The sequence below is a fragment of the Arvicanthis niloticus genome, chromosome 18 (genome assembly GCF_011762505.2).
Source record: "Arvicanthis niloticus isolate mArvNil1 chromosome 18, mArvNil1.pat.X, whole genome shotgun sequence".
Lineage (NCBI taxonomy): Eukaryota > Metazoa > Chordata > Mammalia > Rodentia > Muridae > Arvicanthis > Arvicanthis niloticus.
The window spans coordinates 34,822,671-34,836,713 of NC_047675.1; the positions used below are offsets into that span (position 1 = coordinate 34,822,671).

Sequence of the window (14,043 nt, forward strand, 5' to 3'; positions counted from 1 at the left end):
TAGCATTCTCACTTGGCAGTAATGAGGAAGCTGGAAATGAGAAGTCACTCTCCAGCCCAGTGTAGATCTGAGGCGTCTTGAATCATCCTTGGGTAAAATGAGTCTTAGCAAAGAATTCTGTGACGAGACCGTTGTTACTGTTGTGCTCTTTGAACAGGAAGGGTCTGTGTAGGTGCCCAGCAGAGCCATCTGAAGAGCTGGCACGGCTAGTCCGTGAGAGGCTGTGCATGCGTGCGTGCATGCATGTGGCTTCATGTGTGTTGCCCTGCTAATGAGTCTTCAAAGGAGAGCTCTTGTTTGTTTTGTCGTGGTGCCAGTTTCTGAGGTTCATGCCCAAGCTACTGATCTTCTCGTGGAGAGGGGAAGCGAGCCACTACCTTCAGCGGCATTTGGAGGTGGTTGCTGGTAGGGGGAAGGGGAAACTTTCCTTTATCCAGGGCCACCTCTTCTGAAAGCCTTTCTGGCTTTCTGTTTACCTGTGACAACTGGCTGGCTGAGTTATTGGTAGGGACATATTTTCCCTTCCAGGAGAGCTAGATGGTGCTCTTAGGTTCTGGACATGGCTGCCACAGGACCAGAGAAAAAAGCCTCTGGTACTGTGTCGTTTGTATCTCACAAATCTGACATACATCAAAGAAAGCTGAAGGGCCCGCCTCTCGCTGCAGCCCTGAACTGCATGGGTAAGCAGGGGCTCTGCCCAAGCTTGGATTCTGACGTCCACACAGCCTTGAACTTCAGCTGTCCTTCTGCAGTTGAGAGGGGATTGGTTTGACGAAGAAGAGAAAAACCCAGTAGTTCAGGGACACTTGTGAGCTCCTCTTTCTGTTTTGCTAGTGAACTTGGCTTTCATAACCTGTTCTGCCAGACAGAAATCACAGTCCACTCTCATATCGGCTGCACCTGATAGGCTTTTCCCCCTGAACAATTGCACTCAGGGATTTGCTTGGCTTCTTAGATTTCTGTTCACACCAGACCTTTAGTAACTTTAGGATGAGAAATAACCAGTCTATCACCAAAAAGTACAAGATACTGCGATAATCAGAGAAGTCTTTTTGTGAATTATTATCATTATATAATATTGTATGTTTTCTGAATGTGTGTGTATATATGTGCATGTATACATGCACACACGTAGGTCAGTGGTTCTCAACCTTCCTAATGCTGCAAGCCTTTAATATAGTTCCTCATGTTGTGGTAATATTATTTTGTCATGACTCTATAACTGTAATGTTGCTAGTCACGAATCATACTATAAATATCTGCTACATAGCATATTTGATATGCGATCCACCCCTGTGGGGTTGTTACCCACAGTTTGAGAACCACTGCATGAAATAGAGAACTATTTATTCATAGTATGCTGTATGTGTGGTGTGCTAGGAGATTTGCAATGACCCAGCCTATCTTTGTGACTTATGGTCCAGTTGTAGAGCTAAAAACATGCAAGGTGAGGCAGCAGAGATAATTTTATTGAAGAACAGAACAGTGGGGGTGACTTCAGGGACCCAGAGAGAGCTTTCTGTGGGCTCCATCACTAGTCCAGGGATTTTTTTTCACCTAAGGAAAACTTGATCACTTCTCTCTTAAAGGTCCCGATGAAAGCTTGGAGCTGCAGGCACAGAGATAGAAGTCCTAAGGGTAGAGAGGTGAAGCAAGACCTTCCTTGAAAAGAAGCAGGTGATTCATTGACATATGAGTCCTGCCTTAGCTAGGCTTGCTTTCTGTGATTTCAGCTCCCTGAGGTGTCATGGGTAGTAGTAACCTGGGAACACTCAGTAGCAAATTCCAGAAATAAGCAGTTTATAAGTTTCACATTGTGTGCCACCGGTCTAGCCAGTTTGGCAGACTCTACTGCCACCTTGGACCATTCAATTTGAGTCATGCGCCACCACTCTGTCTAGTGGATCTGTGCTGCACACACTACCTGTCAGGCCATCCCTTGCTCGTCTCGTCAGATCCTTGATGATCTCGATGTGGAGGTGCCCTTGCTCAAGTATCCCTTATTTCATTTAACAGTGGCCATGAGGTGTTAAGAATAGCAATGCCTGCCACTCAGATTTGCACTAAGGAGGCCCCAGCATGCTGCCCTTAAGTGAAAAAGGCTCAAGTTCTTAGGGAAAGAAAAGAAAACCAGTGTACTGAGGCTGCTCAGAGCTAGGTTGCAGACAAACTTCCTCTCGGGAAATTCAGGAAGAAGGAAAAAGAAACTCACACACGTCTGCTGTTGCACCACCTCTAACTGCAAGAGTTATCACTGCCAGGCATAGATAGTGTTGCATTAGATGGAAACCTCATTAAATTTGGTACTGTTCTCGGTTTGAGATGTGCAATTGCGGAGGCTTGGAACTGATGTGGATGCCGCTGTAATGAGAGGGTAGACCCGAGAGTACGTAAAGCCAGCGTGGGGAGTTTCAGACTGAGTAGTTTGGCCCTTGGTTCTTGGGGGAGAGAAAGCATAAACTGGTTTTCTTGTTTTCTACAATCAAAGGTGGTACCAAAAGTTCCTTCCAGAGAGACGGGGTCAGACAGTGAGGGGCAGCTCCCTTTGGGCATGCTATGCCAGGACAGGTTGTGAGTGGTGGAAAGCTAGCCACTTAGAGACAGCTTGTGGTCTGCTGAGAGCGCTAGGGCGGGTGTTCAAGCCATAAGTCCGGAATGGACTTTTTGGGAGTCAATTCGTAATTTCAGTAATTGAAACCACAGAAGTAGTTAAGGTAGTTGATATACGGAGATAAGAGCAGAGAGCCAAGGGGAAGAAGTACCGCAACACTTAAATACAGCAGAAGTCACGGGGAGGGATTTCTGCGGGTTGCAATCATACATAGTGATTTTTTTTTTTATTGGAAAGTATATAACCCAGAGAGCTTAGGAATGGGAAGAGGGCAGGTGATGTGGACATCAGAGAGGGAGGAGAGCCAAGAGAGTATGTCAGAGAAGCAAAGGGAGATGATTTAAGGGCACAGTGGCGAGCAGGTCTCAGTGCAGGGGAGATGGCAGGAGATAAGGTGAAAGAGTGAGAGCCATTGACCCAAGTCATTGACCTAAGGTTTCGCTGGCATGGGTAACCTAGGATGGAGTAGGGCAGAGTCCTAGAGACATAGGTGTCCTCTTGCTCACTTGAAAGGATGCCTGGCTCTCACTAGCAGAGAGCACCTGATTTGGGGAGGGAGGTGGAGTGGGGCCTGGCATCTTTGTAATTTCAATGAGTCCTGTGGTTGGTTTACCAAAAGTTCCTTCCAGAGAGACGGGGTCAGACAGTGAGGGGCAGCTCCTTTTGGGCATGCTATGCCAGGACAGATGTCCTCTTAAGGGAAGAGGAACTCACCAGACACCAGGCAGACGGCTTTGAGGAAGTGGAGCAGTGGCAGCATCCACTGTCTGGGAGTGTTGTGATCCAAAGGAGGGACTAGAAGAGCATTGTTGTCTGAACCCTGGTGTGAGTAGGAGGGACTCTAGTCCAGCTGTTCATGGAACACTGGACTCTGGCACAGTCTAGCGTGAGGGACCCACAATAGAGTCATGTGAAACCCTTGGGTTAATCGCTAGGGCCAAGGATAACAGTTCCTGCCATAGAAATAGCATGCATCTCACAAATAGCTGCAAATGTAGTCAGTTGTACCAGAAAAGGAGGTGGGTTAAAATGTAGTTTCTTACCTCCTGGAGCAACATTTTTTTTCTTAAGCAAGTAATATCACTATTGATGATGCAGGGATGCAGGGATGCAGGGATGCTCAGGGGCTGTTGCTAGTGGGCCTTGGAAGAACTTTGTTGGAAGATAGGTTGGTGCACATGCCAGAGTCTTGAATATTCCTCTCTTTAAGGCCAACCATCCTCCTCCTTAGAAGGGTATGCTAAGGAAATAGAGCCAGAATACCATGGGCAAGTGTTAGGTGTGTAATCAGAGATGCTTCAGTAGCTTCAGAGGTTGACTTAGACCACCCCTGTAGCTTGTATTCGGCCTTACAGGCCTGTCTCTCCTCATCTGTAGAATGGCTTCTTGCAAGGATCTAATGAATGGATGTAGTCACTAAGGTGCTTAGAACCACTTGGTCCTATTGGGTGGATTCCCAGCACAGCAGCTGCTCATATGTTTGTTTTTTCTTAGGCATACAGATGCAACAGTGAAATATTGGGGATTATCTAACCACCTATTTAAATGTAGTAACATTTGGTAAATTTACATCGTGCCTGTAGGTGCAGCATCTGTGAGGCTCTTAGCACTAACTTAGGAAGAACATTTGATGTCATGGGAAAACTGCATGCTAAATTAAGTTAAGAGAAATCCTTCCCCTTATAAGGAGCAGGGCATCTGAGGTTGATAGAGAGAACCCGTAACTATAGATACACACAGAGGGGGGCATGGGAAACTGCCTGTCTCTCTGTGTTCTCAAGTTCTCAGGCTGGTGGAATTACAAGCGATTTTTCTTTTAGCGTAAAGGTCTCTTTGTGGATATCGACGTCTTTACATACATAGACCTACCTATACATATACACATTGACTCACACTACTTTAATCAGAAGTTATTTAAAATAAATGTAACATCCCGAGGTGCCACATTGAAGCTGGGCTGGGCCAGATGACCTGCTTACACACCAGCTCCTTGCATGCACGCGGCAGCCCCAGTAGCAGTGAGGAAGGAACCAGAAAAGGAGTCTTTTGAGGAGGACTTGGGAGGAGATAGAACAGTTCTGGATGTCACCAAAGGAAGCAGTTAAGTGTTGATTTTTAGCCTGCCTGGGGGGAATAGAACTGAGAAGATAGCCAGGGGATAGGCAAGGATGGGCATGTGGTTGTGCACCTGCTGGATAGGAGGGTTGGCTGGTGCAGCCAGGAAATGTGCCTCCTCTGGTTGATGAAGAGTGGCTTCTCATCTCTGAGGCAGAGTGCGTGTGCTCACTGCTCTATGGGGATTAAATCACATTCAGGCCAGCAGTGTCAAAGGAGACGGGAAGGTCTCCACAAGACTTAAGGTGAATGGGTAAGGAAGACCTCCTTTGACTAGAGACAATTATTGAATGGGTGACTAAATCCGAAATCCATATTTAGAATACTATAGATTATAAAAGCTGGCTTGTCTTTTTTTTTTTTTCTTCAACAGCTACAGATATAGTAAGCGTTAAATGTTTTTGTCATAGACTGCTTCCCCCTCCTTGCCATTTCCTATGGGAAATGGAGAATCAGTACAGACTGGGTTCTGATGCCATGAACCAGATTTCATGACTACCCTGCTCCCTGCCTGCCCCAGACCCCACAGTAATCAGAAAATCTCAGTGGCCCTGTGTTCCTTGAAGAATGGACTGAGCCAGCACTTTCCACTTCCCGGTCGATTTATGTTCATGTTGCAAGTAGCAAGGGTGCACTTATTAGCCAACATGAAGCCCAGGGTCTAGATGATATTTTGGGGCCTTCTGGACAGTGGGCTTCCTGTTTTGCGAAGGATCTGTGCAAGTGTGTGTCACCTGGTCACATTTGCAGAATCCTTCTTAAGACTGTTGGGAAATCATCACCAAGCCCACGAAATCTCACTTGTTTATGGTTTAACGCTTCCCGACTTACGTGCATCCGTAGACAGATGCTATTACTGTGTAAAGCACAGAATGGTTCTTTACCAGGCTCTAAGCAAAAGCAGATCTGGGCATTATACTTTTGCCCCTTGGACGAGATTTCTAGTGTTTCATTTTAGGTTTATTTTAAATTATTTGTGTGGGTATGTGCCATGAGTATGGCCTGAAGAGGCCATAGGTATCACGTCTCCCCCTCTCCCACCTCCCCCATCCTGGAGCAGGAATTACAGGCAGCTATGAGATGCCCAGTGTCAGAGCTGAGAGTTCTAACTTAGGTTCTCTGTAAGAGCAGCAAGTGTCTTCAACCTACCGAGCCATCCCCACACCTCCTTTGTTTGTGCTGTGTCTGTGTGTCTGTGTTGGAGTGCTAGTAATGTTTATTTAGTCTTCTATTTTATTTATTTATTTTTATTTTACTGTTTTAGTGTAGGCTTACTATTTACCTGGTAGGCTACTAGAATTCCTTTATGGGGCTCATCTTAAATTTTTTTTTTTTTTTTCACTAAGGTAAGAAATGTAGCCAAAAGTTGTGATTTATCTTGTTTTTTTTTTGTTGTTGTTGAGTGTTATGTGAAATTTTACCCTAGTTAAAATGGTTTATTGATTTGTCTTTGCCAACCAGAGGACTCTGCCCAGAAGCCTCAGCTGCAGGAAGGGAAGACTGGTGATTTGTTCTTTCTTCTCAAACTTCCTTGCCCAGCTTTGCAGTTTCTGCCCTTTCATGGAGCTGGGCCAAGAGGGAATTTCCCATAAAGATAAGGACCAGCCGGGTACTCGTGGCGCACACCTTTAATCCCAGCACTTGGGAGGCAGAGGCAGGTGGATTTCTGAGTTCGAGGCCAGCCTGGTCTACAGAGTGAGTTCCAGGACAGCCAGGGCTATACTGAGAAACCCCGTCTCAAAAAAAAAAAAAAAAAACAAACAAACCAAAACAAAACGATAAGAACCTACACATCTGGGTGGGTTTTGTAGTGCACGTATATTTTTAAAGAGTTTTGTTCTAGACAGTTCGGTTTTCTTTTGACATTATTGCAGGTATAAAAGAAAATTTTAAAAGCAGAACAGAGAATTCCCATTCTTGGGCCGGAGCAAAGGCTCAGTGGTTAAAAGCATTGACTGCTCTTCCAGAGGACCTGGGTTTGATTCTCTCATGGCAGCCCACAGCTGTACGTTACTCCAGTTCCAGGGGATCTGATACCATCACACACACACACATAACGTGCAGGCAGAACACCAGTTCACATAAAATAAAAATAAATCATTAAAAAAATTCCTGTAGTTATTCTGCTACATATATGTGTGTTATGCATACGTGTGCATATACATATCACATACTTGCATGTGTTTCTCATTAAGGCTTTTTAAAAAAAATTTTTTTTTTAATAGCAAGACAGGTGTTACTGTGCAGCCCATGATGGCCTCAGACTTGCCTTCCACAGCTTTCTTGCCTCTGCCTCCTCAATGCTGGGATTGGAGGTGTGCTTTAGCATCCTATCTCCTTACTGGGGAATCGAGGCACTATGCCTCCCTCCTCCTGTGTCCAAGCATGTCTTCTAACAGACTTTACCCCGAGCAAGCATGCCAGGTATAGTCTCCCATTCACCCATCCACAGCCCACATCCAGATTTTGCCAGTTGTCCCTCTTATGCTCCTTATAGGTAAAGCAAACCACAGGGGTTTGCTAGATTCTTTTGTCTCTTCTCCCCAGTCACCTTTAATCTGAAACACTTTTCAGTGGGTCCAGAGCTTAGGGTGACCTGTAGACCTCCCTCAATAATCTGGGTTCATCTGATGTTTCTTGTTGATTAAATTCAGATGTGATGCTTTTGGCAGGGGGGGTTGGTGTAGTGTTCCTCTCAGAGTATCCCACCAGGAATTGCTCGATGTCTGTCTGTCCCACTGCTGGGCACTTGATTAAGCTGGTATCTTGCCCGGCCTCTCTCTGCTGTAAGGTTACTGTTTTCTTCTGTAGTAAGAGGCTGTGAGGGAAACTCAGATTTTAAAATCGCCCTTCCTTTAGTGTGAGTGTCCACTGTTTATCCCCTGGATGGATTATTATTAGGGCAATGGTCACAGAAGGATGGGTGATTTCTGGACTTGACAGTCTCGTTTGTTTGTTTTTGGTTTTGGTGTCTGTATTTATTCCTTAGATTTCTACCCTGAGGAAGAACTTTGCTGTCACATCTGTTTGTTTGTTTGCATGGAATTGTGAATTCTTATTTTATGCATTGTATGTCCACCCTTTGTTCTTACTTTCTTGTTCCAGACATCCCAGGTGTGGCTGACGGGAGCCCCTCCAGCTCACTGTCCACCCGAGACGTCAGCTCACAATGGTTTTTAATGAAGGATGGCTCCAAGCGTATCTTACTACAGTCTTCCTGCCTCAGCCTGAGAGCTGGCTACTTATCCAAAGACTGTCCCAGTTCTGTTGGCCCAGCATCTTTTAGAGTACAAGGAGGGATGAGGGGATCATGGGCTGGTCATCTTCATTCTCTTAATGTGTTAAAATTTCTCTCACCACCTTAGCTTTTTTGTTTGTTTGTTTTTGTTTGTTTTTTGGATTTTCGAGACAAGGTTTCTCTGTGTAGCCCTGGCTGTCCTGGAACTCACTCTATAGACCAGGCTGGTCTCAAAACTCAGAATCAAAGGCGTGAGCCACCACTGCCTGGCCTTTTTTTTTTTTTTTTTTTTTTTTCTTTAATCCATCCTTTTATTAATCAGCTATTACATCTCAGTTGTCGAGGAGAGGTGAGTCATTTGGAGCCTGATCTCATTGCAGCTGGGACACATGAGTCAACAAGACAGTCAATCACGGCATCCGGGTGACCTGAATTGCTGCCTTTGACCATGTGTGGACTTAACAACTTAAAGCTTACCTTGTGACTGTTCCATCTTGTTAGTTTGGGTCTCATGTTCCAACTGGTCAAAGTCAGCCCCAAACCTAATTCTACTTTTAGTTTTTCCTGTTAACTTTCTTTGTCCTGCATGGTGATGTGTATCTTCTTGTTACCATTTCTCAAGTTGTTGATTTAAATGAGTGTAATAGAGACAAGACAGCATCAGGTAGCCAGTCAGTGGATGCCTCAGCCACCATGTTGACTAGAAGTGCTGGCATCTACCTGCTGTGGAATCATGCAGACTTTATCATTTGAGAGATCTTGTCCTTGAGATGGAAAACTTCAGGGAACCTCATTGGATACTCTTAGCTGCACTTCTCAGTTTGCCAAGTCTATGCCTGGTTTATTTTATTATGTGCGTCCTCACAGCTCCCCCTCTGCTGAGAGGTTTGCCTCACTCAGCGGAATCTGTTTAAACCTAGGAGGATCTGCAACTTCTAATTGCTTAGGGTTTCTCTGTGTAATATCCCTGGCTGTCCTGGATTCACTTTGTAGACCAGGCTGTCCTGGAACTCACAGAGATCTGCCTGCCTCTGCCTTCCAAATGCTGGGATTAAAGGTGTCCACTGCCATACCCAACCCATTCTTCTAACTTTGATGTTCTCACTTTATCTAAGAATGATAGGCACAAAAGTCATGCGTTTCCTTGTCTGGCTCTGGATGACATTGTACTATACCCACCATGCTTATTTACGGTCCCCTCCTCAGGAGAACGTAAGTGTTCCCTAGCATCTGTCATATCGCAGCTTCACTTTAAATGGGCAAGCGAGTGAGCAGATGCATTTCCAGGCCTACAATTTTTTAGATTGTGCCCTTTTCAGTTTCCAAGTTTATTATTATTGCACATGTATGATGCCTGTGCAGGCGTGTGTGTGACAGCGGATTGGCACAGTGTGGTGCACATGTGTGTGAGGTCAGAGAATGGCTTAGGAGTTGGTTTTGTCCTCCTGCCTCTGGTTCTGGGGAGTGAAGAGCAAGTGCTTTTAACCACTGAGCCATCTCTCTGGACCCTACATGCCTATTTTATTTCTGTTTCTTCTCTTTTCTTTTAATTTTACACGGATGTGAGTACAGGTGCCCAAGGAAGCCAGAGGTGCAAGATTTCTAGAACCTAGACTCACAGGCAGTTGTAAGCTGCCTGATGAGGGTATTTTGAGCCCAGCTTGGGTCTTAGGTCCTTCCCAGAGCAGTGAGCTTTCTTAACCACTGGGTCATCTCTTTGGTCCCACTATGCCCCTTCCTTCTTAGAAAGAACCCAGGACATTGGCCCTGCCTACCCTGGCTTCTACCTGTCTGTGGCTTCTCTGCTCACATGGTCTCTTCTAGCTTTCAGATGCTATGTAAATAAATGAAGAGGGCCACTTTGAGTTCTCCTGTTTGGAGTGGTAGGTTTGAGCAGTCCCTGATCTTGAAACAGTCTCTGGGTACATGAAGACCTAATGCAAATATCGGCTCTCTGCATGCTTTGCTGTTGTCTTCTTGACAACAGACATCCAAGGAAAATGTCCACAGAGTGGCTAAGAACACAGATCCTACAGCAACCATCTGGCTTTGTCATTTAGGCCACCTCAATGTTACATCTCTGAAATGGGTTTAAGAATAGCACCCACCCTAGAGTGGTTATGATTACTCCTGTTGGGATCACCTCCGTGCCTAACTCAGTAAGTGATGGTTTTGATTAGAAAGGCTTTAAAAAGGCTTTGGGGAAATATAGGCACAAGGTGGGAAAGAAAGTCATAACCCATAACCGCACCTTCTCTAATTTACCATCCTAAAAGTTTTCATAGAAATGTATGATGATGGCTTTATGCTCAGCAACGCATACTTTACTTAGTTTGCAGCTGATCAGTTCCCAGTGCTTGCGAATGGTTTCTTTAGCGTCATCAGCCTTATAACATGTTGAATTCCATGGACCGTGATTTACTTAGTCTCCGTTTTTGCCTGATTATTTCCATCTCTCCTTTTTTCTGTCATAAATCTTATTATGAACAATCTCATATGTCCACACATCCCCCGGTTTGTTTCCTTAGAATAAATTCCTAGAATGAAGAAACTGCTGAGTCAAAACATGTCGGCAGTGAGTGCAGTGCACTGCCTGAGTCCCAGGAGAAGGGTGATCCTTACATTTTTCCCTGGAGCAGAGCAAGGACTCCCGAGAGGACCAGGCATCTTTGCCTGCTGGCTGACTTCTCTGGTGATGCCCTGCAGGTTATCCACAGAGGCAACAGTTTCTCTTGCTGTCTCTATTCTCTTTGTTTTTGTTTTTTTTTTTTTTTTTTTTTTTTTTGTTGTTTTTTCTTGCTTTCCCCTTTGTTTCCCTTCTTGGTTTTCTGCCAAACAGCCCCTTGTGAAAGGACCGCCTAATTAACCCTGTGCTAATTAACAATTTAAAATTACACAGTGTGACTGTTCATGTTTAATTTGCTGGGAGCTGAAGCAGCAGCAGGAGCCCCCTCCCCTTCCTTAGAATCACACACCCCTCCCCAGCCTACCAGAACTGTGGCATTTCATTCATCACTCCCTCCTCCCCCCTGTTGCCTTCATGGTATAAGACGGAACTTTCCTTACAACACCCTTTCAGTTTAAAGAGGGAGACAGTTGCCAAGATGAGTGTGTTGGACCTGGTAGCGTTTTATCTTTCTAAGGCAACCTTTTAAAGAGGTTGATATTTCCAAAATTGCAATGGGCTTTAAAACAGGGAACTGCGATATTTACACACACACACACACACACACACACACACACACACACACACACACAATCCCATATCTTTGTATTGGGGGATTCTTGAGGTGTTGGAATTCCTATGCGCCAAGTACTTCTCAAATGGCAGATTTAAATGCTAAGCAGAGCAAAGGAACGAGCAACTGTGTATGTGTGCAAACGCTTGTTGCTGGATCACTTGCGCATCGACTCTTGAATCTTGTCATCGGAAAGATGCGCTTTATAAAAATCTGAACTGAATTTCTAAACAAATAGCATCGAGTGTAGTATTGAGGCCATTGAAAGGGAACCTGGGGGAGTGGTCAGGGGAAGAAGAATTGGCCTGCAGGAACGGTTGAGAGTTCCGGGTGAGCCTCTGGGATAGGGTCAGGGCTTGAGGGGCGGGCTAGGGGGCTGAGGAGAGGTTTGTGAATGCTGAGTGGCAGGGCTTCCCGTGAAAGTGTGGGGGACCCACTTGGTTCCCAGGCCGCCCTCTGTAACTGAAGAGCATTGATTTTACGGGAAACCATGTTTACAGACAGAGTGCTGATCGACCTGCCGAGTTGACTTCTGCCTCCTTAAGTAAGAACTACCTTTTTCTTATTGACTGGCTGATAAACAGAGCAAGCACGCTGGGTGGGAGAGTAGTGGATGCCCCGAGGCCCATGAGCTGCCAGACTGGGCAGGATGAAGAGATTGCCTCACGTCAGCGCACCCCCACCCCCCTCCGCCTGTCTATTCCTTCTTCCTGCATCTGCTAGAGACTGAGGCAGAGGACGCATGCAGCCTTCCCGGCTGCATGGAAACCAGGCACACAGACAGGCTGGTCCTCTGGTGAAGATGCCGTGGAAACAGCATCTCAGCTGATTTCCAGGGATGATGTGGACCTGACAGTTCTGTTTGAGGTGGGGTGTGAACCAGGAGCCTGTGTTTCTCAGGGCAGTGTTATTCATTCAGCTCCTCAAAAAGTTCCTCTTCTAGTCTGTGGTCGGTGCGTGTGGAAGAGAAGCTCTAACACAGGCGGCCTGAGCTTAGAAACTGGGCTCTCTTTCCCACCTGTGTCTTTATGGACCATCACCTTCCTGGGATCAACTCCTCAGACCCAGTGTCCCCAGCTCTCTGTCTGTCAGAATCAGTCACCTGCTTGGGAGTGGGGAACAAACTAAGGGAGGTTTTGTTTCATTTTTTTCCTCCTGCCCCCCACCCCCCTCGGGTTTTTGTTGTATTCTGTTTTTAAGTCCCAGCCCCTTAGCTGGCCAGTTCATGGAGGAGGAAGAAAGCCCAGCAAGCAAAGCCCACCAATTAATTGGTAAATGCTGGCAGGTTTCTCTGGCCCGGCCCAGGCTGGAGAGGAGATTGGCTTTGCTGTCAATAAACAAGTCCCTGGTGCAGCATCAAAGCTGTTCTTCTTTATCAATCGAGGCCTCCCCTTCCCGCATGTTCCTGTAACTTACCAAGCATTTATGACATTGATTTTACAATCGGGCTGTTAACCCTCCGCCCCCTTCAGACCTGCCATCCTTTTGGGCTTGAACTGTCAATCAGGTGTCAGCTAGCCAATCAGGGACGTCCTTAAGAAGAGCCTCCCCAGATTCTCACCTAGATGGCAGCTAAGCCTTATGGGAAGTCCTGTTTCATCTGCCACTGGGGTTGGTTTAGTGCGGCGGCGATTGACGATTTGTTTCAAGCAAACAAGTCTTTTTCTAAGGCACACAGAACTTTACCATCACAGAGGCATAGGTTATCAGTCGATTGGACAAGTTCATACGTGCGAGTCTTAAACCAATCATGGCACATCCTTTCGGAGAAGCGATTTCTTTGGAGGCTTCTGCAAGCCTGCCTTCTCCTTCTTTTCCCGAGGGGGAGCTGTTGGCTCACTATGCAGTCAAGCCTGGAGAAACAGAAAAAGAGGAAGCCAAGGTTGGCAGGAGATGGAGGGAGATGAAACTTAGCCAAAAGCTTTGTCTGCTGCGTATGAATGAGTTAGATGGCAGAGCAGGGCACAGATGGCCTGGGGTCTTTGGGTAAAAGGCTGAACTCCAAGAGGTGCTGAGCCACCTGTAGGAGAACGGCAGCAAGGCAATAACCACCCCTGTGGTGATGGTGCAGGAGCCAGGCAGCCTGTGATCTGTTGCTACTTTCCCCAGGGACGTGCGCTCTCAGAGGGCAAGTTCAGCTCAGTAGCACTCTGGAGTCGGAAACGGAAAAGCCCCAGGGCTGAAGGACAGCTGCTGGGGTAGCAGCTAATAACTAAGAGGCAGCTGTGGAAGCTGGTCTTGCTAAGCCCAGCTGCCGGCTCTCTGCCTTCTCTAGGGGAAACCCACCCCATGCATGGCGCATGGCGAACGGGCTCCCTGCAGATGGGCTGAGGTATTGCTCCCCAAGGAGGCATTGGCCCATTGAAAGTCTCATCCTTGGTGCCTTCCTAGTCTCATTGTGAAGTCTGCTAAGCTCCAGACAAGGAAGCTTTTTTTTTAGTTTGGAATGAAGGAGATGGGAATTTGGGGTGTCTTCTCTTCTGTTTGATGCTCAGAGTTGTGGCACCCAGTCTCTGTTGAGATTTACCCTGTAAGGTTTAACTGCTTGGGGAATGTGACTTCTGATATTTCTGAGACCTGAAGGGGAGGGATGTGGCTGTTGTCCCCCTTGGACCCTTTTCAGGATGTACCTAAGCCTTTACCTTTACCCTCTGAACCCTGTAGACCTTTGAACTTTACCAAACTTGACCCACGGGCATTGAAAAGTACCTCTGATTTCTCTACACCACTGGGCACATCTCAGTTTGCCAGTCTCTTTCTGAAGGCGGCCACAGCTTCTTCCCCTCATTCCCCCTGGTGTCCCCCCAACCCCTAGTGCGATCGATCTGATACAGATGACT

General features: G+C 46.4%; 1 protein-coding gene across 4 annotated transcripts in view; it reads left to right on the forward strand.

The window, feature by feature from the left end:
* The window catches only part of Zfhx3 (zinc finger homeobox 3), a 255,867-nt gene that overhangs the window by 76,153 nt on the left and 165,671 nt on the right, over positions 1-14,043 (forward strand). The gene's annotated exons all lie outside the window — the stretch shown is intronic.